This window comes from Pleurodeles waltl, chromosome 1_1 (genome assembly GCF_031143425.1).
Source record: "Pleurodeles waltl isolate 20211129_DDA chromosome 1_1, aPleWal1.hap1.20221129, whole genome shotgun sequence".
Taxonomy (NCBI): Eukaryota; Metazoa; Chordata; class Amphibia; order Caudata; family Salamandridae; genus Pleurodeles; species Pleurodeles waltl.
This window is the reverse complement of record NC_090436.1, coordinates 216,222,336-216,250,169: the sequence shown is the minus strand read 5'-3', so window position 1 is coordinate 216,250,169 and position 27,834 is coordinate 216,222,336. Positions and strand designations below refer to the sequence as shown.

Below are 27,834 nucleotides of genomic sequence, written 5' to 3'. Positions count from 1 at the left end.
AAGAAGGGGAAGTAGAAGAAGAAATTTACTGAAAAAACACCACAAAGGTAAAAGCGATGTTTCATTTAGGTGAAACGTCAGATTTACTGTAACATTTAAAACTAAAGAAATTTTACAAAACATCTATATTCACATTTTATAGTTATTTCAAATAACTATAACTACCACTCTCGCCATGCACTGCTTATGACCTCACACATTACATCACTGACATGTTCTATGACTTCACTGACATCATCACAGATGATGTCAGCGGGTTTCTGAAATTAGTGTTCAAAGAGGGGCTCTGGTAGGCTAAAACGACGTTAACCATCAAAAACAGTTAGGTATATCTGGATGGCTGGTCCCGCAAGACTTCTGAACAGCCAAACAGTTAAAAAAACAAAATAGGGTCATTCCAATCGGCTGAGAAAGCGTTTTCTCCTGTTGATCATTTAACGACCGCAATAGCACCAGTGGTGGCATGGTAACAAATGATGTGACTAGCCGGCCACAATAATGAAGACAATACTGCAGCTGCCATTCATTACAGGGCTCAATAACCAAAAGGGTCCTAAAAGGACCTGTCCCTAAAACTAATATATAAAATTATATATACACACACACAGGTTTTGGGTCACCAGGACCGCGGTACCCTGCGAGGACAGAGGCAGTTGCAGTACCCAAAAAAATAAATTATAATAATTATATATACCTTTCTGCGGGGCATTAGCTTTGCACAGTAGGGGTTGGCCACCTGCAGTGAATTATGTGCAGAACCAACCCACCAATGCACACCGCTAATGGCCGTGCACAGAACAGGTACTGGCTGCAGGTTCCCCAAGGGGAATGGAGATGTATGCTGTTCAACTCTGAGTTTCATTTATAAAAAAAGGCACTCTTCATGTATCAATTCTTATTTCAACACCTAGCTAGAATGTCACTTTAATCTTTATTTTTTTGTGTGAAATGACAACACACACACACAAACACACAGGAACATGTCAAATACACAGATATATAACATGTATTTACAATACACACAGAAATAAAGACATGCAGATACATACATTCCAGCAAAATGCACTTTGTATGTTGTACATCAGTGTACTACATAATTCACACATGCAGAACTACTTCAACAGAGTCAAGCGCACTCAGAAGGAAAGTGCAATCCCATTTAATAACGGTGCTACGTATTTGTAAGTGTGTGTGGAAAATCTAAGTGAAAATATGTTTTGGAAACAGATCTTATCACATGGGACCTTTGGAACAACATTTGTGTGCGAAAGAAGCAAATTATAGTGATAATACGTATTATAACTTGGCCCAATCTTGAGACGATTACTTTCATCTACCTACAATTACTAGAATACAGAGGCAATGTAAATAAAAGTGTCCCGAGAAGGTAGTGCCATTTTTAGGGACCGACCAGTTTTCCGAGTATATTCAGAACTAGTTGAAGACAGCACCATGCAACCCCCAACAGTCTTGTAGCATTTTGAGGAGTCCAAAAATTCAATATATTTCAAGGAGATTAGAAGCCATAAAGGTATTTAACAATAACTGATCATACCTTTATGAGAACCTAAGAAAAGTGAACTTCAGTGAAACTTAATAAAAGCTTGTATGAAAGGGCCAAATATAGTCTAATGTTCAGATTTACTGACCTCCACATGGGAACCAAGCAAGGCTATCAATTATCATCGCAGTAGCCATCCAAAGTAATGACGCCCTCTCAGACATCAGAAGTCTGTATCCTTATTTTGTCCACAGGACAAGACTGACTGCTAAGGCGAGTTATGTTTCCATAAGTGAAAGGTATTCAAAATGTTAAACATGTTTAATTAGTGTGAAGCATTTACTGTTCAGGCGATTCTCCTAAAAAAATAAATAAAAAAAAAAATATATAAACTCAGTTTGCAATAATGTCAGTGATGCAAATATAGTAACCTGGATGCTATTTAAATGCCCCTACAATGCTGCTTTACTAAATGCAGAACACTGGAAGCAAGATTGCTTTAAAAAAAAAAAAAAAAAAAAAAAAAATGCACCCAAGAATATGTGACGGGGAGGGGCGATTAAATGGACAAAGGTTTCTGGCAGTTCTGCTAAATTTTGTTTAATTTCCTTTCAAAATAAATTGTACACAAAAATATTGTAAACCTGAAAAAAGTCACACATTCACTGAACTATAGTGCGCTTTTAAGCATTATTTAATTAAACGTTTTGGTGGCATGGTAATATATATATTTTTTTAACCCCTTCGCTGCCAGGTCTTTTCCCCCTCCTGTGCCGAGCCTTTTTTTGGCTAATTGGGGCAGTTCGCGCTTAGGCCCTCATAACTTTTTGTTCACATAAGCTAACCACGCCAAATTTGCATCCTTTTTTTTCCCCAACATCCTAGGGATTCTAGAGGTACCCAGACTTTGTGGGTTCCCCAGAAGGAGGCCAAGAAATTAGCCAAAATACAGTGAATTTTTTTTTTTTTTTTTTTTTTTTAAAAAAAAAGGGGGGGAAAGGGGGCTGCAGAAGAAGGCTTGTAGTTTTTCCACTGAAAATGGCATCAACAAAGGGTTTGCGGTGCTAAAATCACCAGCTTCCCAGCTTTCAGGAACAGGCAGACTTGAATCAGAAAACCCAATTTTTCAACACAATTTCGGCATTTTACTGGGACATACCCCATTTTTACGATTTTTTGTGCTTTCAGCCTCCTTCCAGTCAGTGACAGAAATGGGCATGAAACCAATGCTGGATCCCAGAAACCGCAACATTTCTGAAAAGTAGACAAAATTCTGAATTCAGCAAGGGGTAATTTGTGTAGATCCTACATACATACGTACATATGACCTCGGTCTCTGAATGCAGAGCAAATGTGACGAGATAAAAACAAGAGTTAAACTCATCTTCACTGCTCATCCGCTTTGAGTGAACAGAACACCTATTCTTTGTGAGCACAACAAAACAGACTGCTAGGCCCTAAAAATAGCTCACCCTGATGGTCTGATTCGCCATAGTGAGTAGATTTCTCAAGGCATCTCATGCAAAACCAGCAACTCTATGGGAAATACTGGATCAACTGCGACTTTGGGGGTAAGATTGGGATTACCTTGAACACTGATTGGTCTAGATATTTACAAAATGCATCAAAAACTCCCAGTCGGGTTTAAGGCAACAAAAAGGTTCTCTACGGAGTTCACTGGACTCTAGTCACAAATCGAAAAGCCTAGCGGTTGAGACGGGGAGATAATGAGATGTCAAGAATCTGAGGCAAATTATCATCATATGTGCTCAAAGTTTATATTAATATCAGACCACTGGAAAGTTATCAGATTACATTTCATTTTAAATACTGAGCCAACACTAAAAAAAAAAAAAAAAAAATATTTAAAAAGACACAGAAAAGTGCCCATAAGTAACAAAAGGAAAAAACTGCCTACAAGCAAAGGACGTATAGTGAAGTAAAGATATTCTGAGAAATTGAAAATTAGGTCAAGTTGAAACATATTCCTGGATTCAGGACATGGCCAAATTAGTACACACAAAAGCTTCAATCATACAGAAGTCAATTTGATGAATTTAATCCAATTTTGGAAAATAATCGACAGCTATGGTTATTTCAGAGTCTCAGTAGAACTGATAGCTTTACTGTTATCCAATTCGTACTTAACCGCTTAGGTGCGGGCGTCGGCCACTGGCCGACGCCCACACACCCTCCCTGGTGCGGGTCACGACCAGTGGCCGACACCAGGAAGGGCATTAATAAATCCTCGGGTGCGTCGCACCCGAGGATTTATTTTTTATTTTTTTTCCCCCCCCGGGAGACACGGAAGCTACCGTGTCTCCCCCCGCCCCCCACCCGCCCCTTTGTGACGTCAGCGCGCCGCGAGGCGCGCTGACGTTGCAAAGGTGTTTTCCCCATGAAAGCAGGAAGCAGCCTTGCGGCCGCTTCCTGCTTTCATGGGGAAAACTGCCTTTTTCACGTTCGGGAAGGCCTCGTAAGAAAGGGGAGAGTCTCCCCTTTCTTACGAGGCCTTCCTGAAAGTGTTTCCTGGCCCCCGGTCGCAGCTGTGCTGCGATCGGGGGCTAGGAAACACTTTCAGGTTTCCTGGCTCCCCCGATCGCAGCACAGCTGCGATCGGGGGGGTCAGGAAACATTTTGAAAAGGCCTCGTAAGAAAGGGGAGACTCTCCCCTTTCTTACGAGGCCTTCTGAAACTGTTTCTGGCCCCCGATCGCAGCTGTGCTGCGATCGGGGGCCAGAAACAGTTTCAGAAGGCCTCGTAAGAAAGGGGAGAGTCTCCCCTTTCTTATGAGGCCTTCTGAAACGGTTTCCTGGCCCCCGATCGCAGCACAGCTGCGATCGGGGGCCAGGAAACCCCACTAGACACCAGGGATTTCACTTTTGGGGGGCAGCCCCCCCCCCCCCGGAAAACGGGCCGCCCCCCCCCCCGGATAATTTTCCGAAAAAAATAAAAAGGTAGGTGCCCCCTGGGGAGGGGGGGGGGGGCGCGATCGCGCCCCCCCCCCCCCCCCCCCCCCCAGGGGATTTAAAAAAAAAAAATAATAATAAATCAAATAAAAAAAAAAATGAAATGACAGGGGGTCGCCCGTGGCAATTTTTTTTTTAGATGTTGTAGGGTTTCCCTGGGGGCCATTTTGGCCCCCAAGGAAACCATACAACAACTAAAAAAAAATATATGTATATATCTATATATATATATATCTATGTAGATAGATATATCTAGGTACATGGATATATCTATAGACATCTCTATGTAGATATATATTTATATATATATATATATTGGTAGATCTGTATCAAAGAGATTTATAAAGCGCGCTACTCACCTGTGAGGGTCTCAAGGCGCTGGGGGGGGACGGGGGGGGGAGGGAAAGGGGCTAGGAGGTTCACTGTTCAAAAAGCCAGGTTTTGAGGCCCTTCCTGAAAAGAAGTAGGTTTTGGGTCTTGCGAATGTGGGTTGTGAGTGCGTTCCATGTTTTGGGTGCAATGTAGGAGAAGGATCTGCCCCCGGTGGTGGTGTGTTTGATGCGGGGGTCAGAGGCGAGAGAGAGGTCAGCTGAACGGACGTTTCGTGTGGGGGTGTGGAAGGTGACTCTCGTTGAGGTAGGCAGGGCCTGTGTTGTGGAGTGATTTGTGTGTGAGGATGAGGATCTTGAAGGTGATCCTTTTGTCAATGGGGAGCCAGTGGAGGGATTTGAGGTGTGGAGAGATGTGTTCGTGTCGGTGGAGGTCGAGGATGAGTCGTGCTGCTGAGTTCTGGATGCGTGTAGTTTGCACTTGAGTTTTAGAGTGGTGCCGGCGTAGAGGGCGTTTCTGTAATCAAGCCTGCTGCTGATGAGTGCGTGAGTGACAGTTTTTCTGGTCTCTGTGGGGATCCATTTTAATGTTTTTCAGTATACGGAGTTTGTTGAAGCATGAGGAGGTAAGAGCGTTGATTTGTTGGGTCATAGAGAGGGAGGAGTCTAGGATGATGCTGAGGTTGCGTGCGTAGTTGGCGGGGGTGGGTGCAGGGCCTTGCGTGGTGGGCCACCATAGGGGGTCCCAGGTTTTTTTGGTGAGGGCCAAAGAGGATTATTTCGGTTTTGCTTGAGTTGAGTTTCAGGTGGTTGGCTGTCATATATACATCACTTTTGTCAATATGTGTGTGGTTTCCCTGGGGGGAAAAGGGTCCGACTTGTCTAGTGGCAGTTTTAGTGCCATAAAGAAGCGCAGAAGGTTTATATGCCTACTGCAAAGAGCACATCTGTATTTTATGTAAATAGCTGAGTACATTAGTAAAGTCTATGGAGAGATGAAGGGCACTTTTGCTGGGTGGTAATGAGGGAATCCGAGGAGGAGGGAGTGGGAGCACCAATAATGATTGTTGGACTGGGCGCAGGAGGTGCTAAAGACTGTGACGAATGGTATGTGACAAGGTGTTTTTTGAGTGTCTTGAAAGTACGTGCTGATTGAGGGAAGAAGCGCAGGTAAGGTGGCCTCTACTGTTGCACGTATCTCACACACACCATCGATTTTGTGACTGTCTACGTAGGCTAGTGTTTTAGAGCAACAGTTTAGCCAATAGCAGAGATGGCATCTTGATGGATGACTGCTGCCTGCACTCGGGTTATAGAGGACCGCTCTGACATAGGATCAGAGACTGAGACATCAGATACTGAGACAGCATCTGAGGGATAGGACAATGGCGCAGACTCTGGGAGTGATTTTTCAGTCAGAGGAGTCCCATTCGAAAACTCCTCTTCCAGTACATTATGAGGGAGGTGATGAGGACAGTCCTGCTGTCCCTTCGCAAGCTGTTCGTGCAACTGGGTAATAGTGGGTTAGGCCAACCCAGAGAGCAGGTGAATGCGGCGGCAAGCAGAGAGAGAGTGCTCTCTTGGGAGCTCACCAATTTAGTTCAGCCCCAAATTCCACCACCCAAATCATATTGTGGAGACATCAAAATTGTCTATGGCAAAACAAACTGGTTTTGTAAGGCAGGCACCTGTGTTTTTGGTCCTGGATTCGGCGGCCATATAGAGAAACACACTAAACCCAAACATTTCTGGAAACTAGACATTCGGGGGAGTCCACAGAGGTGTGACTTGTGTGGATTCCCCAAAGTTTTCTTACCCAGAATACCCTGCAAAGCTGAAATGTTGAGAAAAAACTCTATTTTTCTCGCATTTCTGTCACACAAACTACAGGAATATGCTGGGATCCACAACATTCCTACCACCCAGTGACTCCTCACCTGTCCTGATAAAAACACTACCCCACTTGAGTGCCTACACCTAGTGCCTGTGTCAGGAATGGATCACCCCAGGGTCAACAGCTGCCTCACGTAAGGACCAACATTGACCGTTGTGTGATCTATTCCTGTCGCAGGCACCAGGCCTAACCACACAAGTGAGGTATCATATTTATCGGGAGACTTGGGGGAACGCTGGGTGGAAGGAAATTTGTGGCTCCCCTCAGATTCCAGAACTTTCTGTCACCGAAATGTGTGGAAAACGTGGTATTTTAGCCACATTTTGAGGTTTGCAAAGGATTCTGGGTAACAGAACCTGGTCCGAGCCCCACAAGTCACCTCATCTTGGATTCCCCTGGGTTTCTAGTTTACAAAAATGTGCTGGTTTGCTAGGTTTCCCCAGGTGCCGGCTGAGCTAGAGGCCAAAATCCACAGGTAGGCACTGTTTTCTATGAAAAAATGTGATGTGTCCACGTTCTGTTTTGGGGCATTTCCTGTCGCGGGCGCTAGGCCTACCCACACAAGTGAGGTATCATTTTTATCGGGAGACTTAGGGGAACGCCGGGTGGAAGGAAATTTGTGGCTCCTCTCAGATTCCAGAACTTTCTGTCACCGAAATGTGAGGAAAACTTGTTTTTTTAGCCACTTTTTGAGGTTTGCAAAGGATTCTGGGTAACAGAACCTGGTCCGAGCCCCGCGAGTCACCCCTCCTTGTATTGCCCTAGGTCTCTAGTTTTCAGAAATGCACAGGTTTGGTAGGTTTCCCTAGGTGCCGGCTGAGCTACAGGCCAAAATCTACAGGTAGGCACTTCTCAAAAAACACCTCTGTTTTCTTCCAAAAATTTTGATGTGTCCACGTTGCGCTTTGGGGCGTTTCCTGTCGCGGGCGCTAGGCCTACCCACACAAGTGAGGTATCATTTTTATCGGGAGACTTGGGGGAACGCCGGGTGGAAGGAAATTTGTGGCTCCTCTCAGATTCCAGAACTTTCTGTCACCGAAATGTGAGGAAAACTTGTTTTTTTAGCCACTTTTTGAGGTTTGCAAAGGATTCTGGGTAACAGAACCTGGTCCGAGCCCCGCGAGTCACCCCTCCTTGGATTGCCCTAGGTCTCTAGTTTTCAGAAATGCACAGGTTTGGTAGGTTTCCCTAGGTGCCGGCTGAGCTACAGGCCAAAATCTACAGGTAGGCACTTCTAAAAAAAACACCTCTGTTTTCTTCCAAAAATTTTGATGTGTCCACGTTGCGCTTTGGGGCGTTTCCTGTCGCGGGCGCTAGGCCTACCCACACAAGTGAGGTATCATTTTTATCGGGAGACTTGGGGGAACGCCGGGTGGAAGGAAATTTGTGGCTCCTCTCAGATTCCAGAACTTTCTGTCACCGAAATCTGAGGAAAACTTGTTTTTTTAGCCACTTTTTGAGGTTTGCAAAGGATTCTGGGTAACAGAACCTGGTCCGAGCCCCGCGAGTCACCCCTCCTTGGATTGCCCTAGGTCTCTAGTTTTCAGAAATGCACAGGTTTGGTAGGTTTCCCTAGGTGCCGGCTGAGCTAGAGGCCAAAATCTACAGGTAGGCACTTTGGAAAAAACAGCTGTGTTTTCTATAAAAAAAATAGGATGTGTCCATGTTGTGTTTTGGGGCATTTCCTGTCGCGGGCACTAGGCCTACCCACACAAGTGAGGTATCATTTTTATCGGGAGACTTGGGGGAACACAGAATAGCAAAACAAGTGTTATTGCCCCTTATCTTTCTCTACATTTTTTCCTTCCAAATATAAGAGAGTGTGTAAAAAAGACGTCTATTTGAGAAATGCCCTGCAATTCACATGCTAGTATGGGCACCTCGGAATTCAGCGATGTGCAAATAACCACTGCTCCTCAAAACCTTATCTTGATCCCATTTTGGAAATGCAAAGGTTTTCTTGATACCTCTTTTTCACTCTTCATATTTCAGCAAATGAATTGCTGTATACCCAGTATAGAATGAAAACCAACTGCAGGGTGCAGCTTATTTATTGGCTCTGGGTACCTAGGGTTCTTGATGAACCTACAAGCCCTTTATATCCCCGCAACCAGAAGAGTCCAGCAGACAAAACAGTATATTGCTTTCAGAAATCTGACATCGCAGGAAAAAGTTACAGAGTAAAACATAAAGAAAAATGGCTGTTGTTTTCAGCTCAATTTCAATATTTTTTTATTTCAGCTGTTATTTTCTGTAGGAAAACCTTGTAGGATCTACACAAATGACCCCTTGCTGAATTCAGAATTTTGTCTAGTTTTCAGAAATGTTTAGCATTCCGGGATCCAGCATTGGTTTCACACCCATTCCTGTCACTAACTGGAAGGAGGCTGAAAGCACCAAATATAGTAGAAATGGGGTATGTCCCAGTAAAATGCCAAATTTGTGTTGAAAAATTCGGTTTTCTGATTCAAGTCTGCCCGTTCCTGAAAGGTGGGAAGATAGTGAATTCAGCACCAGAAACCCTTGGTTGATGGCATTTTCAGGGGAAAAACCACAAGCCTTCTTCGGCAGCCCTTTTTTCCCATTTTTTTGGAAAAAACAAAATTTTCACTGTATTTTGGCTATTTTCTTGGTCTCCTCCAGGGTAAACCACAAACTCTGGGTACCATTAGAATCCCTAGGATGTTGGAAAAAAAGGACGCAAATTTGGCGTGGTTAGCTTATGTGGACAAAAAGTTATGAAGCCCTAAGCGCGAACTACCCCAAATAGCCAAAAAATGGCTCAGCACTGGGGGGGAAAAGGCCCAGCAGCTAAGGGGTTAAGATGTGATTAGTTTAAAACATTTTGTTCAGTTAGACATAATTTACTTAGTTTTGCTATGTCACACAATGTAGGTCTCTCGCCAGCAGGTGAACTTTTGTTTTAAATTGACTTCTATTATGCTTGTACTTGTTTATTAATTCCTAAGTTAAATGGGAGAACCTTGGCATTTTACAAAAAAGTTACCTTATGGTTTTGTTTCTAACGGCTGTTTTTCATGTATTGGTTGAAATAAAAGACTGCAATGCTTTTTTTAAAGCTACGACATGGCTCATTGCATCAGTGGTGATTGATGGGCCCAGGAGGATAGGGAGCCTCAGTTCTGCAGTCTCCACTGAATTCTGACAAACAACAAAAAGCTATTTTGCCTCAAGGAAGCTCATGTGCTTGGTTCCCACACAACTCTAGTACTTTAGGAAAGAAAGCTAGATTAGAAACCAGACAAAAGTTATCAAAAGCTCTGCGAGGTCCGACCAAGTCTTTTCTTCTTTTCAGTAAGGGCAATACCTGACCTAGTCTTAGCCTCCGTGGCTATAATTCCACTGAAAAGTACAGATCTCTTCCAGTGATTTGTGGGTGACAAAGTATCTTTAGGTTTGATTAGACATAGTAGTTTTGAGATTTCACTGGGTTTTGAGTGAGAGCTCCCCACGTCTACAAAGAACTCCATCTTTCTATGGAGGTGTTGGATATCCTCCCTATATTCTGTTGAGAGAAGACTAGTTTACAATCTCGAAAATCTTTTTCAGGCAGTTTTTGACGTATCCAATTTTTTCTATAAGGAGACTAGGTTTTACATTATTTTTTTTACATTTGTCTGTCAACTTGAAGCTGTTCTGGTGATCACATTGTCCAACCTTCATTCAGCTTTTTTCAAGAGCATAGATCTTTTACTTTTGTCTTTTACATTTATTCTGAACAAAACAAAAAAAAACGTGTGTGCAATTTCCAAAGCAGCCATGAGATTAATAATGCCCATAGGCAACGCTGGCATAGTATTATTAATGTCACTCAGATCTCTCAGCAGTAGCTTGGGTCTGCTAGGCAGTCCAGTTGCTACAGCCAGCTTTCAAATAGTGGACCGGGAGAGCATCTACTTCAACCCTATTTTCATTATAAGGCAATCCAGTATCAAACATTGGATTGGCAGCTGTAACAAAATTGGATGATGAATGCATGAATGTATATTGTACTCTACAGTGTATAGGGTGAACATAGCCAAAAGACAACAGAGTGCTGTACATGGTCAAACACAAGCTTAAAGTCATTGAGCAAAAGGAGAGGACGCAGAGCTGTGGATGATTAATGAATGTGATGTAGTGCTCTTTAAAGAAACAAGCCTTCAACTATTTCCTAAATTGTAGTAGTGTTGGGGTTGTCCTCATTGATATGGGGATGTTGTTCCAGATCCTGAATGCAAAAAAATTGACTGTTGTCTAGTTTTTTGTTTTTTACAGTTTAATCTGCAGTCTGATGGTGGTATGTCTTCAAGAGATGGAGAGCTTGTCTGCAAGATAAGCAGGGTGCTGATTGTGATTGCTTTCTAAATATAGCTAGTTTTGAAAATGGTGCGGGTGGCAAGAAGAGCCAATGGAGTACCATTAGGGTAGGGGATTATATATTTTTTCAGGCACTGGTAAAGACATGCTGCAGCATGTAAGACGCCCCCTAAGGCATGCCATCGTAGAGTATGGGAGGCTATAGAGTAGGACCACAATAATGGGGGGGTGGGGGGTGGGGGACTGGGAACTTGTCTAAATTCAGTATACAAGCTCCCTACATGTACGTGTATGCAAGTTGAGTATTCAGTTCCTAAAAGAATCAGGAAAGGCTACAGAACAGGTAGTAAGTTGGTCAACATTTTTTTTTACTGCCATGTAAAGTTCCTGCGGATCTGGGAACTTCATCTGGACCATGTATCCTAATCTACCAATGATTGGGGTTATACTAGTGGTAATTTGCAACAATATCCAAACTCAAAAAAAAAAAAAGTCACCCTCAAAGCATAGGGTATACCTCATGATAGCTATGATAAGGTATGATAAGGTATGATATTCGCAGGGACTTTACAAGGCACGCAACAGGTTGACTGATGTTCACTTTCCTTCAAGCTGTACGGAATCACCTCCAACACAGCCACCCTTTGTTTTTATTTATAAAATCAGGTCCTACTTAACTGCATACTCCACTTGTATAGAGGTCATACAGTATGACATTAGTACCACCCAGGTGCGAAAGCACATGGGTTTGACTATCATTTCTGAAGTTTTCAGGAGAGAAAAAAAAAAAAAAAAAAACAGCTGACTTTCTTTAGAACACAGCACTACTATAAAGGCTGTCTTTTTTTCCCCTCGAGGAAGAGCTTGGTGTCCGGGGTAAATCAAAGTAATTTTGCATGTGGTAAGAGTTGAGGTTCTGAACAGTAAAGGTTTGTACTATATTTTGTTTGTTGTTCTTTGCAAAGAGGAATTCTGTCCTTGTTGGGCTGAGGTTCGGGTAGGTGCTGGACAGCCAGGTCTTGGAGATGTGCAAGCAGTGTTTGCGGCAAAGGATGTCTAAAGCAGATGAGTCTTTCATAGAAAGTTGGGTAACGTGGGAATATTGATCAATTATTGAGTAAAAAAATAACTGACCTATTCAATACAAAGCTAAACTTAATGTCAAACCACCACAAAGTAATATGCCTACAACAGAAAAGAACATTTTAAGCAACTACACATTTCTGGGACAAGTAAGCCAACAACCCAGCAACCAGTGCACTATCTAATATGTGCACTCCTTTGGGGGGGGCTAGTCTTCGGAAAAGATCTAAAGGAAAACCTCAAGTGTGAGAAATTACTGCACCAAAAAAAAAAAAATAAAAAAAAAAAAAATAACACAATTGTAATTCCCAAATTGCAGAACTGTTCAAATGTATCAACCTAATTGCAAGTTTTGGAAGGAAGGATGACTTAGGAAGAAACCTGATTGGCCATCCACAACCCTTTTAGATAGGTCAGTTGCTCCCATAGCTCTGAGGATTGTACTTGAGGGTATGCAGCAAGCTGGAGAGTAGCGACTTATGTGAGGAAACCTAACATTCAGTTTTTGTTGATTATGATAGTGCCACAAAGAGAGCCCTTTGCTGGATATACAGGACTTACTTATGCAGTAACAAATTAAAAAGAATTCTCGTATTTCTTCAATAATTCCACACGTTGGTTCCCTGCAAGCTTTTAGTTTATTGCTGGAGAACTTTCCTTTAATTTTTCTTCACTCACACTAATACAGCTACTGAAAACAATTCTAAAAATGAATATTTAATAAAGCTAAGTTACTTTAGAATGTAATTCTACTGTATGTATTTTATCAAACTATGCTAGGCGCTTCATTGTGACATGCTATGTAAAAATATTATTGTTATCTTTTCTAGACTTACACACTGCCCAAAAAAAAAAAAAACACACTTGTTAAACCACAATTTCCAACCACTTAGAGGTGTGATAACAGTTGCTAGCTCTTCAGGTAAGGTGCAGCAGACAACATAAGATAGTAGAGCCAGCAAAGACCATACAGTCATCAAGAACTACCTAGTTGCTGTGCTCATTCATGAAGGTTGCAGCAACGCTCATCACAATAGGAATGACCAGAAAACTAACAGGAACCATGGAAAATCAGTTTTCATTGCAGCCCTATATTGCACAGTCTGAAACTATACCCATTCAGACTGAATAGTAGGGCATTTCCCAACAAGGGGTACACACGCTGCATTTTAAGGCATAATTTTCCAAGCACATTACTAAAAGGGCATTAAAGTTTACAGGCAGTCCTTAAGCAGCAAACCAAGGATGTGCTGATAAAAATTCCAAACGGATATGTCACTGTAGAAGTTACCCAATATATCACAACAATTCACCAAAAAACGAACTGCCCTTGTAAGCCTTAAGATACCTTCACAAGTTTTAGACACTGCTCATAAAGACGATGGCCATCACAAGTCGAACCTGTGCAATTAAGTCATGAGGACATCTGAAGCTAAGTGAACTGTATACAAATTGAACAGTTTTCATTGTGTGCTGTTTCTATGCCAGTAATCAGCCCAACAAAAATCTCAAACACAAAAAGAGTATCATCATAATTAATGGTATTGTACACCACAGTACAGCTATCATAAGTTAGTGAACTTCGATAATAGGCATCCTGTCTATTTATAGGTGCCAGGGACTCGTCAATTACACCAATATTCCAAACATATACTCAACATGACGCTCAAACCAGCACTGCTCAATACGAATGATCACTAATATGGGTGTAGCTCCTGCTATGTAAAACTTGTGATACTAGAATCATGAAGCAATGGAGAACCAAGTTATAAGGCATTGTTGACTAGTGACAATAGATATGAGTGGGACTGAGAAAAAAGCAGGGTTTCAACAAGATTTGCTTGATGTTCTCTTGTCACAGTACACTAGAGGAGGAAAAAAAAAAAAGGAAATAAGTACAACATGGCTTCGTCTATTTCTTGAACAGTATCCCCTCTTTCGGAGGAGGCCAAAGTACAGTCAACACAACCCATCACCGTCTCAAAACCTGGGCAGTGGATGCCCTTACTCTTGCGCTGAGGTACAAACGCAAAAGTAGACGCAGGTGCAGGATCGAGGAACGCCTCTACACCGGCTGTGCTCAGTCAACACTCCCAAACCTTGCATCATCTTTGCAGGCCCCTGGTCCATGACCCCCAGCCATTTAGCGATCTCTGTAGCCCGGTGGGTGGTTTAGGGAGGTCTGGCAACCTGAGAGCTATCTACGGCTGTACCAGAAACACAAAGGGTATCCTACAGCAACAAGGCAGCACCGAGGAAAAGAGGTGAGCTGCGCGACGCCCGCACCTCAACCTTAGTGCACTGACAAAGGGCACATCGGGCGGATTGGAGGCAAGCAAGAGGGACGTGGCAGTAGCGGAGCAGAGGCAGGAGGGCAGCAGAGGGCAGAGAGCCTCTGCCTCTGGTTGAGCCTCTTGGTCGCAGAAGAAGCCCGGCCAGGATCGGATGCAGCGAGGCGTGTGCTCCTGCCCCTACACGCTCAGAAGTTTTACACCACAAGCAAAGAGCTGCAGCAAGGCCTAGCAAGATCCATCAGTCTGCACCAGAGTCTTGTACATGTTCCAGTACCAAGGAACAGACTGATTTTAGGACACCAAGATCTCGACTAGCGTAACTATCGCAAACCACACTAACGAGGCATGGTGGATGCTGGAAGGAGGTGGTCACCCACCCCCCTCCAGACATATCCTTTCTGTTGAACCCAGTGTCTGTTCTGTGGGGGTGCTCTTGGGACAGCACCTTCCAAATCAGACATTAAGTGGGTGACAAACACGGCACTGAATATGCTAATGGTTACTGCAGTGTGTCTATAATAATTGCCTTGCTATATTTTTAAGTTGGTGGGGTGGTTACATACATTTTTTTATAATGTTTATGGTGCATATAATTTGCATAAACTAACAATACTTTATATAACATAGTATTAAATATGGTCTCTTGCATTTCCTTTTTTACTGTGAGAAGATTCTTTCAACCGGTTTACATCCACAATTTGCATGCACAAATTCTCAACCTGAACCTGTAATAGCTCTTAAAACCCTGCATGAAAAATTGGCCATCACTTATGTTTTTTTAAAATCTTCCTCTGCTTCTTTCTACCTTCTGTCACTCAAAAAAAAAAAAAAAAAAAAAAAAACTCATGCTTAACTGCCCTAAAGTTATTTGGAAGCCATAAAAATATCTTCATTCCAGCTAAAACAAATTGTCTCATCTACCCCCCCCCCCCAAATGATCACATCTATGTTGACCATTACCACAGAATGCACGGGATGAGTACGTACAACTAACCCCAATAACCAGTTGACTGACCACTAATGTGGCTCCCAAGTAGTGTGCTACTTGTCGCAAAGCAATTAGACACCTCGTCAGGGGTAGTAAGCGTTATATAACTAGAATTATATAACATCAATATACTCCACACCCCCTGCAGTCATATACCCCTCTCCTCAGCGACGGCAGCCATCCAGAAATTACTGGAGGAAGTTGATGCCCATATTGCGGCCTTCAGGTTCTAATGAGCAACCCTAGCGTACCTGATGAGTGTCCTGGAAATCAGAGGCTTATCTGTGGTGAGGCAGGGGCACAAAATTGTCAAGCCAAGCACTTGTTTTGTGGCAGGCTGGATGGTTTTCCACAGGGTCTTCTTACAAAGGAGGCCACATTAATGGTAAAGGGGGGCAAGGAGGGACATCATACAAAAAACTGTGGTCTGAGGTGGGCTCAGGAGGAAGTAAACGAGATAAAGATTGACCAAATACTTTCCAAGAAGATCAAAGGGAAATGCTATCACGGGGGGCTGGATATGGGATGAGAGTCAAGCCAGCTTACACCCCCCCTCCCCCACTTAAGACAGATTTGGGGCCTGTGAGCTTCCAACCCACAGTGAGACCACCCAGGGCAGTGGCACAAAAAGACAGATGGTCCAATTCTAAGCAGGAAAACGCACCCAGCGTTCTCCTCATCCTTACTGGTCTGCCTAGGAAGAGGAGAACGCAACATACCAGCATCAGTTGTACCAGAAATCAAGATTCCACAACAGCCAAGGGCGGAGGTGATAACAGCATAAGTACATGCCAAGAACACAGAGGTGGAACAGTTGGAAAATGCCTCCGCGAACTCATTGGTACTTGACCCAGAAGGACAGAACAGAAGTAGGCAGGAGTCGTGGATAGAGGCACACCAACAAGGATCAAGTTTGATTAGCATGGCATATGCAGAAGTCATATGACAACCTCCAGGACAATAATTTTGAATCAAGTACTGAATTGCTTAAGAACCAACACAAGCTACTGATATCAAGTAATGCTACTCTTACCGGGACTATATGTGCCCTTACCTGGCAGTCACACAAACTGGAGATTCAAATGGATTCGATGCAAACAGCAGCACTCACTATAGTAAATATGGTGACCAAGCTACATGACTAGGAGAAAAAGAGCCCCAACAAAAGAATGTCACTGTAAAAATAGGCAAAAAACGATCAACCTTACCCGTAGCACCTACGAAAAGGAATCTAAGAAATCTCGAGTCAGCAAGAGCAGCAAAAGAGAGGAAGGAAAGATCAATCCTGGATACAAATAAATAAGAGACTAGAACCCAATCAGTGGCACAAACCCCAATAGGGTGCAGGGGGAAGGACCAAGAAATATAGTCACAGAATCCTAAAGTGGCTCAAAACAATTCAACCATAATAAATATAACTAACAACATCAATAACCCATGAGCCATGAATGCTGTAACCACAGCAAAAATGAAGACATGAAACCACGCGAGAAAAAAAGGCTAAGGAAAAGGCACTAAAAAAAGCAAAAGGCAATTTTGTAAGAAGGAGCCTGTGACAGCGCCCCCATGCTCTGATATAGCATGTAAGGGAGCAAAACACTAAAGACAGAAGAAACAGCAAATAAAAATTATTACCCAATATTTGGGAAAAAGACAACACCAAATTGAAGACAGAGTTAGAATCAGAAACCATTGATGCAGGGCCAAACATTAGTGCAGGACAAGCACAAGTGCAATTGTAGGTAGATCAAGCAGCCACCCAAATGGACCCTAGAGCCTCAGTGGTAGTTTGTGCCAAAGAATTCCATGACAAGCTGGAAGAAACACACAGGCTAGACCAACATTCAATAGTGACGAAGTGGGAATCCGAATACAGGGAACAACAAACTCAGATAATGGATGGCAGCCAGTTAAGAATTTCTCTCAAACAGCCAGCCAATATAGAGGCAGACCGCCTGGTAAACAAATGTACATCACAGAAAGTAATATTCTGACCACACTTTAGGTCACCGAGCAGACATGAGATCCTCAACAGGAAAAACATCCTGAAATTCTTTCAACACATTCTCTCTCTATCACAAATAACAAGTAAAGACCTCCTTAGTATCCAGTTCGAAGGAAGTGACCAGAACAACACTCAGGCATATACTATTGCCACTTGGAAAAATGCTACCCTTAAACAATTTGCCCTGCAGGAAAAAGGAAGCTTTGAAGACTGGGGATATTGGTCCAAGAATTAAAGGAGGAAAAATACCCCTATGTACTGGCCCTGACAACAAGATCGCAAAAGGGGCCTTACAACAATAGAGAGGCTGCACCAGACCTGTTCCGGTGGTTGGGGGGAGGGAGGACGACAACGGTGGCCAATTGGCACAACCAACACCTAGCTTTAAAAACTTCAATATAGTGTATACACCAAATGAGGGATCAGCCCAGAGAAGATTAGTAATGTCAAACTCAGAAGGTGGCCAATGGGTAGGCCAGCACCGCACAATCTGTAATTAGGGGCAGAAACAATAATCCCTCCTAGCATAAATGAGGCCCATTTAGGGCCATAGAGCAAGATGCCAACAACACATACAACTGAAAAAGACCAGTTTCAAACTCATTTCTTGGAATGTTGCTAGCATTTCAAGGGTGCCAAACAGTGAATCAGTAATCAAAAAGCTGCAGAAGGGGTGGGGGCGGACATTCTCTGCAAGTGACTTGAGTGACCAATGATGCACACGTTGAAGGCTTCGCTGGTCTACACAAACCAGCGAGCAAACTAGATTTCTAAGGAAGGCCATCCAGTGGCATCACAATATACCCAAGACACACATTAGATCTTACCATCAAAGAAATCAAGGAGGACACAGACAAGTTTCAGTGTGTAAGAGCAGAAAACAACCAAGGCAGAGAAGGGAAGATGTCACTATTATTAATCAATATGTACGGATCTTCAAAGCTGGAGACAGCGCTCTACGCATTAGAAGAGGTACTGTGTGCACACCCATCTAGGCTAATCATCACAGGGTACTTCAATCTTCATCACCTGGGGCAGACAAGACTAATAAAGTTGTAGCACACCAGCAGAAAGAGTTTTTAATAGCATCCTTCAAGCATATAAATTACATCGGCCGAGGCCCTGACTAGGAACTCCAACTTAAGGTACTCAGTACTTTCTCGATCAACACTGATTATACCTTCTTAAGCAATAACCTCAAGCAACTTATTTTAGACTTCGCAATGGCCAGATGAGGAATAAGCAACCATGCAATGCTCATAGTGGAACTTGAGTTATATAGTGAAGAACACAAACAAACTGAGGCCGTACAAGAGGTGTAGGAGTATATGACACTGAGAATTAGATGAAATGCATGCTACGCAGCCAAGTTAGGGAAAAGGAAGATGTAACAAGAAAGTGGGAGAATCATCATAAAACTAACACCCACTATTCTAAACTGGGGCAAGTGGATAATAAACCTACACTCTGCCCTCCTGAGGGGAGGCAGGAGGCCAACATGCAAAAGGAACTGGAAACCTGGGCAAAATTTGAAACAGAGGATAGGCAACTTAAAAAAAATATTTTAAAAAATAAATAAAAAAAATAAGCTTTCCTCATATGGACTATAACAACCAACTACGTATGATTAGGTGTTTAACTGCAGGGAACAGTGCTGCCGTTTTGCTTTTATATATATCTTGCTTACCCCTATTATGGTGATCAATAGAGTGCAATTGACAAGCCACAGCTCAAACATCTACATATTTTATGCTATTTTATCTTAATCAACTGTGATTGTATAAATGTGGGAAACTGCAATCATTTTAAGTAATCACGCAATTTAAAAAAATAATTCCTTTGTTCTCAAAACTGGTGACGGCCATCATGCTCTTGCCAAGGAATAAGTCAGCTAAGGAGGATGTGCTCCTGAACAACTTGTATAAGGTTCTACGCAAATGTGTCACTTCTTCAGGTAGATTCACTAACCCTTTAAGGAATAAGCTATTATATAAAAAAGAATAAGGATCGAAAAGGTTGTTCCTCTTATCGACCCATTTCGTTATCAAATACTAATGGAAAGACCTATGTCAAGATACTTGTAAACCAGTTGAATTCTATTCTACAGGGCCTGTCAGCAGCAGAGTATCATGGACTCATTTCTCGTCACTTCAGCCAAAATCTTTTCTCTAGAATTGATGCTGCTCTGCCTGACAATATGCCTCCCAGAGGTACATTTAGATGCTAAAAAACCATGACAAGATACACTGGGAATTTTATGATTTCATTTAAAGTCATCAATTTCCAGTGTTCATTATTATGAACATCAAAGAATCGTATTCCTGCGCATTGAGGACTTTGTATTAATACAGCATAATCAGTTAAGTTTTTAATACAGTGCAGAACACGAAATGAGTATGTCTGAAGCCCCTTTCGTTTTATACATAGAACCTCTTCTTTCTTTGAAGAAGAGTTTAGTCAGGTCTCACATTTCCAACAGCTTGCTATTGTTACAAAAGTATTGGTATATGCAGATGATACTGTTATCATTATATCTATCACAGATATAGTTATGGTGTGGTTACTTTACTAAGTAGAATATGTTAGTGTATATTCAAAGTACAAAATGAATATCTACAAGACTCAGATTCTGAGGATCAGTGTGGCCACTATTGCTCGTTTGGAATCTATCATTGTATATATTGGAGACAAAACTTAATTGTAACCATAGTTGAATACAATCAGTTCAGGTGAGCTTGTGTGGCTCAACACAAAGATACAGTTTAAAAATGGGAAGACTTTAGTGCTATCCTCTACCCCCTGTGGAATGCAGTCAGTAAAGGTGTGGTAGTCTAGAGTGAGCAGAGTCTGAAATTGTACCAAGGCAGATCTCAGCAAAGGAGCAATATGGCTATAGTAACAGGCACTTTTACAGATCTCGAGATGAACAGTGAAGAGCAGGGATTGGCCAAATCTCGAAGCAAAGTTGGTCAACTAAAATTCAGCACAATCGTAAAAGTCATGCATTTTCATTTTATCAGTTTAACCAAGATTCTGTCTAGCTCTTGAGGCCCTCAACTTGCTTCTCCCTCCACCAAGGAGTTAAGTGACTTAATTAAATGATCCTTCAAATGATTCCAATAACTGATAGAAAAAGCAACGAAAGACATTCCATTACCTTTTAAACCAGGACTATAAATTATTCACTAAGATACTTGCAGGCCGCATGGCTCAGGTGGCGCAAGAACAGATTAATGAGGATCAACGCGGATTTCTACTGGGGAGGCTGCTGTCCACCAACACTAATTTCTTGGTGCAGGCGATGAACTACCTATCTCACAATCAATATCCAGCGGCGATCATTATGATTGAGGCTGAAAAAGCATTCGATTTAGTTTAATGGGAAACGCTGTTTATGATTTTAGGTAAATTTGGCTTCCCAGGGAAGTTCATCCAGATGTTACGTGGGTTATATGGAGGGGCCCAGGCTAAGGTTTCAGTAAATAAACAATTAGCAGGATTGGTACAGATATCACTGGGCACGCGGCAGGGTTGCCCTCTATCTCCAGTGCTATTTGCACTTTTAATTGAGCCACTGGCAGCAGCGATTCGACAGAATCAATATATACAGGCTCCGCTCCCTTCAGCACCTAAGCTAAAATTATTCGCTGACGATATGATCTTGTACCTCCATGCGGACTTATATTATATTGATAGAGCTTTCTTAAAGATCAGGGCTTTTTCAGATTTGGGGGGGTATAAAATCAATCGGTCTAAGTCAGGGGCTCTTGTACAATGTAGGGACATCAGTTCTTCCAAAGGATATTCGGGTATTCTCTTCATCTTCTAGTCCCATTAGATATCTCGGCATATACGTGTCCAAGAACTTAGACGGATTTGTTTCAGTTGAACTACACGAGGGTTCTTAAAAAGATCCAAGGGTTATTGTTGCATCGGCAGGAATCCACCATGACGAATATAGGCAGGACCGCATTGGTCAAAACGATTCTCCTCCCTCTGCTATTATTTGTTTTTTCTAGTGTAGTTTAGAGTTCCTAAAAAGTTTTCACGAGTTGGATTCATCAATTAGACAATTCATATGGAACCATAAGAAACCAATGCTACAGTTGGAGAAGCTAACCCTGGCAGCAGAAGAAGGGGGGCTAGCACTCCCCAACATGCAAACGTACTATGAAGCTACTCTATTGGACTGGGCCTTAAGAACAGCACAAAAGCCAAATCTTAACTTTTGATCTTAATCAAAAGCTGTTAGAAACAAATACACAGCTCCCACGATTTCTGAAATACCCCCGCCTTCCTAAGAGGGTAAGATATAAGTTACCGATAATTATACAATCTAGTATACTACAAGGCTAAATATCAAATTCACAAGACCCACCCATCAATCAGACTTAGGGACGTAAGGATGATAGGCTTAGAACTTAACCAAAAAAAGGTCTAAAAGTGGAAAGAGGCAGGAATTAGGACTCTAGAGGATTTTTACATAGGGGACCATATCAAAACATGGACGCAGTGCGTAATGGGTAAAAGGGAAATTTTAAAATTTTTGTACTGTCAAATCCAATATTTTTCTACAATCAACGGCAAAAGTAACAGATGGCCCAAATTAAGCTATATTTCAGGCTTTCTATGATAATAGATTAGGCATCGGCAGATGGTATAAGATACTTCAGGGTGGGCATGCAATCAAGGCAATTTCCCAACTTTTGGCCAGAGTAGAGAACCTTACTGGATGTAAAATAGGGATACAACAATGGCAAAAGCAAAACAAGGTGTCACAAAAAGCACTTAGAGGGGCTAATTTTAAAAGAATCACTCTTTACTCCAAACGGTTGCTTTATTATACCCCCGCTAGAATAAAGGAAATGCCCCAGAGGCAAGTCACCCAGAGTTGGCTTCCTATGTGCTTTTCATGCATGCACCAGTGGGTTACTGGGGGAAGATCTTTCAAAGGATCAGAGCCGTGATATTAGTCAAGCTAGCCCCTAGCGGCATTATGGGGCATTGCGCCAAGCTCAGACTTGCCTATATCCGCTACACAAATTTTATTTGGGGGTACTTTGATTGCTAAATCCTTGACTCTCCAGGCATGGAAATCCCCAGTGCCCCCAACGTGTGCGGCATGGGAGGCAAAGATGGAGACAACACAGGTAAAAGAAAAACTGTATACTCAACGGGTCAGAGCATTGCAGAGGTATCAGGGTATATGGGGGAAGATGAGTAATTCAGAGAATTAATAGGTCGGGGGGGAGAAGGTGAGATCAAGATACAAGATTTTTCTAATATATATATATATATTTGTACAAATATATTGGGAGACAAGAATATTTGAAAGTACTGCAGTACACTAAACTCATTTACAGAAGATGGATGTTATGATATAACAGGATTGAGTTTGATATATCTACTATAATCACACCTGCAAATAAAATAAAATTTAAATTTAAAAGAAAGACATTCCATTAAACATCACTGGTAACCAAATATGAATTAAAAACAAACTCGTCTGTTGAACCACTAAATATGATAAGTGACATTTTTGCAAGGAATCTGCTTAACTCCACAATTAATTTATGTCATAAAAAAGCAATGGGAAAGAGAAATAAAGATGCACTTCAAGAAATAACTAATTCATCAACATTAAAGACATTTACAACAAAACTCAGTTTTTAAAATGATGTGTGCCTGAACTTTAAAAAAATAAAAATATATTTTAAAAAAAACTGAAGAAATTACCAAACTTCTTAAAATTCTGGGCTGACCACCATTAAAAAATAAAAGCGTATTCCAACATTAGGGCTACAATCATGCATAGATGTACCTTTGCCCAATCTCGATGTAAAGTATTGTGTTCTAAATAACACACATTAGAAGACTAAGCAAAAAGTATGTTTTCCCCCATTCGATATTATGCAATAGAAAATAAGTAATTCACTTAAGAGATGATTGTAAGGAATCATCTACTTAGTAAATCAACCCGACAAACAAGCTGGTTAAGGTCTCACACTGTGGTCCACTGGAGCACATCAACATAGGGTTCCTATTTTGCTAGAGACTACGCTTCAGTGACTTTTACAGTTTTAAAGTAATACACTTGTTACTTGCATGTGGTAGACACTGTTACTTTAAAGCAGAAATAACTCCCATTCAGCTACAATGTATCCAGTTTACTGTACTGACTGAGGGCAGTGGGTACCGAAAACGAGCTCAGTTGAGTCTGTGGGCTGGTCGTTTTAAGGTAGGAGGGGTAGAGCCAACGTCACCACGCACGGGGCTGGCACTTCCTCATTAAGGGCGATGCACAACTGTTTTTGTTCCGCCTTTGACCCCGCCTCACACTCAACAGGGTATATCAGGGTAAGCCAGACAAGGAGGCACAGAGTGCATGCAGAGCGGCGAGAGTCACCGGCAAGAACACCGCGTCAGAACACAGTCAACGTAAAATGGAAACCGTCCGAAAAGTCAGAGCAAGAGTCTGAAATGAGGTGTCTGAGAGCGCCGGCGTAGCCAGTATACAAGAAGACGTTCCGAAGTAAACTGGCAACGGTTAAGTATTCACTACAGAAGCGTGCTTCAAAGTTACTCCACTGAAGTGGAGAGACCACTGATCACAAGGTATAGTCTAGGCCGGATACCGAATGTACCGAATACAAGGCGTTTACCTAAGTGAGGAGAGGGTGGTGGTTCAACCTCCACAGCGAGGAAGGAACCTACGGAAGGTGCCGATCGTGAAGGACAGACTGATCAGCCACCAGCACACCCAGACGGTTTTATGCAGCACAAGATGTTCGGAACGTAGTCAATATTTTACGAAAAACGCCCAAACTTTAGCATACATCCAGCATCATCTATTCTAGACAGCCATTCACATCGAAATACTTATGAATGGCACAAAGTAATGGCATCCAATTAACCTTGGAATGAGGTAAGCCACCGTTGCATGGAGCCCTGAAGAATCGAGAGGCCTGCGGCAAAAAAGTTAAAGCCACTGAGCCATCTTCCTTGCAAGAGACCACGGGAAACTCTGCTACCACCGCCGGCTATCGGCCCGTGTCTCGCCCGCTCACCCTTTCTCCTCAAAGGCCAACTACTCTGAGCGGGACTGGTAGTCAACCTGTGAATGAATCCCCCCCCCCCCTCCCCCGCCAACGGGTGGTCTAGCCATCAGCAGCACTGATACTCAAGTGAGAGGCGCGCCATCCTGGTCTGCACCCAAAGCAGTTTGTAGAATTATGTTTGAGTTGAGAAGACAGGAAGGAGTGCGGACAAACGGGAGGAGCACGCAAGAAGACAACGTAAGAAAAGGAGGCGGACGATAATAACGAGCGAGGGGGAAAGACGTAGTGGAAGAAGATACGGATAGGAGAAATTAAAAAGTGGCAATAAAATTAAAGGAGAAATTAGGTGTGAGAGCGCCAGAGTAGTCAGTATACACGGCTAGGGAAGAAATACATGTAGAATGGTGAATTCAAAGACCATTAAACAAGCTAGCAGAGGAGCAGCTGTAAGCACAGCCTCTAATTAGCCTCCATTGGACATAGGCCTCGAAAAGTTAGATAAGTCATGTGCATTTCTCAAAGACAGCAGGCCTCCGTTCTAACCAACTTTGTCTAAGTGCTATTTATTGAAAATGCATCTTTAACAGTAAGGTTCAAGTATACCTTTAAATAAAAAAAAAAACACACACACACACACTTTGAAAAATCATACAATTTTTCCCAAATAAGTGGCAACTCTCCATAGCTACCAGTAATAAAACAACATAACTTAAATCAGCAAGTGGGGTAACCAGCCCTCAGCCAACTATCACTGCCACTTACACGTTTTACCTGTAGGCACATATCCTGCCAAAGCTATAAGTGAAACGAACAATTTAGCTGAAACTAGGGAATAAATCCACACACAGTGTTGTTCTAAGTAAAAGGTACGTAGTGCTCTTTTATGTCATGAACCTAATCACGCGAATTCCCGAGGTGTTTCAGCTCCCTAGGGGTCCTTACCAAGAAAACGAACTGAGTTTCTTTACGTTTTGCATGCATCACTCATATTTTGTTGACACACATTTGTATTTGGGTCTACGGAAGAGCACAGTTCATTGTAAGTCCATGAAATGGCTTAGGCGGTTTATTAATATTCATTTCAATCAGCTTTGTTTCGGCCACTTTGTCCATAATAGTTAAATCACTGACTCTGGTTACCTAAACTCAATGTGATAGTTTGCAGGCATTTACAATGAGCTCAAAGTGACATGTGCCCATGGAGGAAATGAGATGAACCGAGTATTAGTATATCAGAGACGGGTCTACCACTGATCAACGTGGAGAAGTTTTGCAGAAGGGGGCCATATCTTCCATATAAGAAGAAAATATTTTTCCAACGTGGTAATATTGTGGTCCTCCAACAAAGATGAAAGAGAGATGTAGGCGCTCTAGAAGACTAAGATGGTGAAGCTGTCCTGATGCATTCTAAAGTGGCCATTAGAGCAGTGTTACACCTTGTCCAGTTTAAGGATACAGAGTACACTTTGACAGAATCAAACTGTATAAATTGGAGAAGTCCCTGACACCCACTTGTATGAAATGCAGCAGTGCAGGAGGCACCTTTCCTCATACAATATGGAGCATCCGTAAGATCCAAAGTTATTAGTATACGGTATTAAGAGTTGAGCGACATTCCAGAAAGCGAGATCCCCCAACCCAACGATAATTTGTGCTCCCACCTGGGTGTCCCTGGCAACACTGATCTTCCTTAGAAAAAAGAATATTCTATATGCTGGATTTGATGGCCGCAAGTAACACAGCAAGGCGGTTGGAGGGGGTGGGGCACCTGCTGATATCGAAAAGGCGGAATTGCAGCACAGGCCTTGATATGTGGCCGTGTACAAAATAAAAAGTGGTCTATGCAGTCAGAGGGCTCCCCAATAACTTTCAGATAGTATGTGGACGATGTTAAGAATCGAATGCACTAGAACCAGACGATATCAACACACCCACGCACTAAAAACAAGACTGATGGATGCAATGGACATAATACCCAGCCTCACGCGCTAGCCTAAGGTATTACACAGCCAACACATTGATACTGTACACTTGAAATGTAAACACTGAGTTAAATGGTTTAAAAGACGGTCACTGCCCGCTGACATGAAATGTTATGAAGTGTGACGCTTTGCCAAAATACCCGATTGTGATCTATGCTTATAAACTGCGTTCCGTAACATACTGGCTGTTTGATATAACACGTTTAAATGAAAACAGCCATAAAATAAAAAAATGGACTTAAAACAATAAGCTGAGGTCGACTTTGAGCAAGACTAAAGCTACTCACACATTTATACATATATAGAAATACATATATTCACTGCTTTTATAGTCCAAACTAGACCCAAGTGTGAATTAAAACACTTTACAGCAGATACAAAAAAATGCAATATAAATACAGCGTTTCGGGATACCATCATTATAGATCTGGGGGATTGCACGATTAACCTGAATGATAGAACCGGAGGCCATACCTACAAGGATAAGTGGATTGGGTGAGGTGGGGGAAAAGGATAACATGTATGTATACATTAAGTCACTGAGAAATGTCTGTGGGAAGAAACTAGTGGAAATTTACCACAAGCAGGGTGCATGTTTCGGAAAAGCAATGGAGAAGTAATCATACACAATGAATTGCTCAGTATGTAGAGAGACAAATTCAAAAGGTATCTTAGGTCTGCAGTAACTGCAGGTGGAATGACGTGATCTGGGTAATACTGACATCCCAGTAAGAATACATGTAAAAGTAAATAGTGAGAGTATTTTCCAAGATCTTTATTTAGGGTTACAAAGCATAACAAAACTAAGTGAAAACACAGTTTAATGGCTGTCTACCAAGCACTATAACCAGCCTGAAATCTCAAGTAACCAAGTGGTGGGTGGGACAGCCTGGACACACTCGGCCTGGAGTACCTTGTGCTACCCTCTCTTGGTCGGGGAGAACCGCATGACCACTCACCTCCCTCGCAGCGGCTTAGGGTGGCAGCGCACCCCTAGCCTAGTGGTTGTGACAGCAGAGTAGGAGGCGGACCGTCCCGGTGGGGTAACACGGAGGCCAGTCCACACTCTGCGCACCCAGAAGCTTTCACAACAGCAGCATTCGGAGGCACAGATCAGAGAGAAATTCACAACTGGAGAAAGGGCCTACGAGAAGACAGGGAGTTCCCGAGCACCACCCGTGCCCAGTGAACCACTCAAAGTGGCAGCGGCGGCACAGTATAGGGCGGGACGCAGAGCGGAAGAGACCATAGGACCGGAGGTCGGTAGCCGCGGGAGGGAAACAGGAGGTGACGCACTGGTGACGAGCGTACCGTCCGGCCGGCTCTCCAGTGGCGGAGCGCGCCACAGAAGCTTCTGCGTGGCTAAGGTAGAGTCCAGTCAGGCTAAGCTTGTCAGGGTGACGAGCCTACT

General features: G+C 42.6%; 1 protein-coding gene across 16 annotated transcripts in view; it reads right to left on the bottom strand.

The window, feature by feature from the left end:
* NIPBL (NIPBL cohesin loading factor) overlaps positions 1–27,834 on the bottom strand; it is a 1,341,000-nt gene that overhangs the window by 1,312,985 nt on the left and 181 nt on the right. For 2 of the 16 annotated variants that reach the window (XM_069221140.1, XM_069221127.1), the window contains exon 1: positions 27,383–27,705. The exons of 9 other annotated variants lie outside the window; for them this stretch is intronic. The gene's annotated coding sequence lies outside the window, so the exon portion shown is untranslated. Of the gene's footprint in view, positions 1–27,382; positions 27,809–27,834 lie in introns of those variants that run through there. 5 more of the 16 variants (XM_069221101.1, XM_069221157.1, XM_069221195.1 and 2 more) reach the window with 4 other exon arrangements.